Below are 2,730 nucleotides of genomic sequence, written 5' to 3'. Positions count from 1 at the left end.
GTGAAGACAGATCCAAAGACAGCTGGCAATATCCGGAGTACTTGCTGCAGCAGAACACAGGTCCAGTGAAATGATAGCCCACAAGTGAAGATACTCAAGCAAGAGATACAACTCAAATGAGAAATATAATCCGCTCCCTACAAAGGAGGAGGGGTGATTTAAAGGCAGAGAAATCAAACAGAGGAGAAACAGCTGGGAGGAAGGAAACAGAAAGTAAAGACCTCATCACAGGGGTGGAGAAACAGAGCAGTGAGAACTCCTCCAAGCTCTAGTAGTGACATCATCACAGGGGTGGAGAAACAGAGCTGTGAGAACGTCTCAAAGCTCTGGTAGTGACAGTAATGTGCTCTTGTCCGTTGGTTTAACATGTAAAAAATTTGTATGAAGGACCCCATCTTTAATATTCAACAATCTGTATAGAAATTGTATTGTTGACTCAAGTGTAAACTTAATCCCCTCGTCAAATGCATCAAGACACTAGTGACTCGATCCATATTAGGAACACGTCTTCTATGTACCTCAGTCAGATGTATTTAGTCCATGGCCAACCTAATTAGAGAGGCAATATTATAGGTAGTGTTGAGCGAATTAAAACATCCGAAGTGGAATTTGATCTGAAGTTTAGGAAAAATTGGATTTGCAACTAATCAGAATTTAATGGCTTCTCATGTTAACGAATCGATTTTTTCCTAAAATGGCGGCTACATGTGTTACAAAGCAAAAGTAAGGAGCCCAGGAACAAGAGATTACCCATAATGCAGTGCAGCCAGCCCATGGGCAGATGACCATCCCCTGTGATGTTACAGCCCAATAAAAATCCTAATCCCCCAAAGTCTCCACTATTTGACAGTGAATTGAGCATAGGGACAGACGTGCCAAGTGCTAGAGACAGTGTTTAACAAACTTAAATTGTAGAATCTTGGATACAGAGACTGAAGGAACAGTGCAGGAGCAGTGTAGGGAGATCATAGGGAGAGTTTTTATACGCTGTAGGGAGATTGCAGGGACAGTGCAGGCTTTATAATCTGAAGGGATTCATAGGAGACAGCTCAGTTTGCATCAATCCCTGCACAGAGGTATCTAATTGAACAGTGTCAACCTTGTTTAATAGATAAGCAATTCCATTAGACCTTGATTCTCAAACTGGGGTGAATAACCTGTGTAATTCAACTGTAATTGGGGTGTTCCCCTTTTTAAATAGATAAGCAATTCAATTAGGCCTGGATTCTCAAATTGGGATGGATAAGCTGTCTATTTTTACTGTTTTTGGAGTGCCCACCTTGTTTCTTAGATAAGCAATTCCATTAGGCCTTTGATTCTCAAAGCAGGTGGCAGGCCAACATAAGAAATCAGCAATTCTAGTACCATCATGGATATTTATGAAACATGATGGTACAGAATAAAAAAAATTGTGAGTATTGTAGCCTCAAACATGAGCTATAAAACCATAAAAAAGTAATACAAAAATGTAAAAATAAAAATAAAAATACAGATCGTCCTGCAAAAAATGAGCCACCGCACAGCTCAGTAGATATAACAATAAAAAAAATATATATGGGGGTCAAAATATGGTGATGAAAACTTTGAAAAAAAAATTTTTTCTACATTTATTTTTACACTATTTAGACATAAAAAAACTATGCATTTGTAGTATCAATGTAATCGCACTGACTCAGAGAATGAAGATCAAATTTTTTCCCTGTTTCCCACTACTTTGTATGCCATATTAAAAGGTGGCATTAGAAAGTACAACTTGTCCCGCCAAAAAAATAGGCCCTCATATTGATATGTAAATGGAAACAAAAAAAGGTTAAAACTCAAGGTAGATAGGGAAGAAAAATGAAAACGAAAAAACATCAGATATCCAAGAAGTTAAAAGATAAGCAAATCTTTTAGGCCTTGATTCTCAAACTGGTGTGAATAAGCTCTCTCATATAACTGTTATTGGGGTGCCAACCTTCTTTAATAGATAAGCAATTCCATTAGGCCTTGATTCTCAAATTGGAGTGAATAAGTAGTGCAATTTAACTGTTATTGGGTTTTTTACCTTGTTTTATAGAGAAGTAATATAATAAGTTATCTGGTGATGTTACATAGGACTATAGGTGACATCTACTACATTATTTGTACTCAGTTATCAATGTGTTATCTGGTGGTGTTACATAGGACTGCAAGGAATATCTACTACATTATATGAACTCTGAGTTTTCACTGTTATCTGTGGTGCTACAATGGACTGTAGTAGTTGGATTGCCACAACTGCACCAGTGATGTGAGTAGCAGGGGAACTGCGGTTACATTCAGCTTTCCCAGACTGTGCACATGTGACCTGCAGTACAGTAGGAAAGCTGGGTGAATTATATCATGAGATGTCATCCAGCTTCACTGCTGGCATCCTGCATGGCACAAGTGCAGAGGCATTAGCATTGGGGAAGAGGCACAGTAGGAAAGCTGGGTGTCTATATATGTGTATTGTATATGTGTGCGTCCATGTATGTGGTGACTGTGTGTATAAGTGCGCCCCTGTATGTGGAGAGTGTGTGTATAAGTGCGCCCATGTATGTGGTGAGCGCATGTATGAGTGCATCCAGTGTATATGAGTGCATCTATGTATATGGTGAGCACATGTATGAGTGCGTCCATGTATGTGGAGAGTGCGTGTATGAATGCGCCCATGTATATGGTGAGCAAATGTATGAGTGTGTCCAGAGTATATGAGTGCGCCCATGT

This window comes from Bufo bufo, unplaced genomic scaffold (assembly GCF_905171765.1).
Source record: "Bufo bufo unplaced genomic scaffold, aBufBuf1.1, whole genome shotgun sequence".
In the NCBI taxonomy this organism is placed as follows: Eukaryota; Metazoa; Chordata; class Amphibia; order Anura; family Bufonidae; genus Bufo; species Bufo bufo.
The sequence above is the reverse complement of the archived record's forward strand: the minus strand, read 5'-3'. Positions refer to the sequence as shown.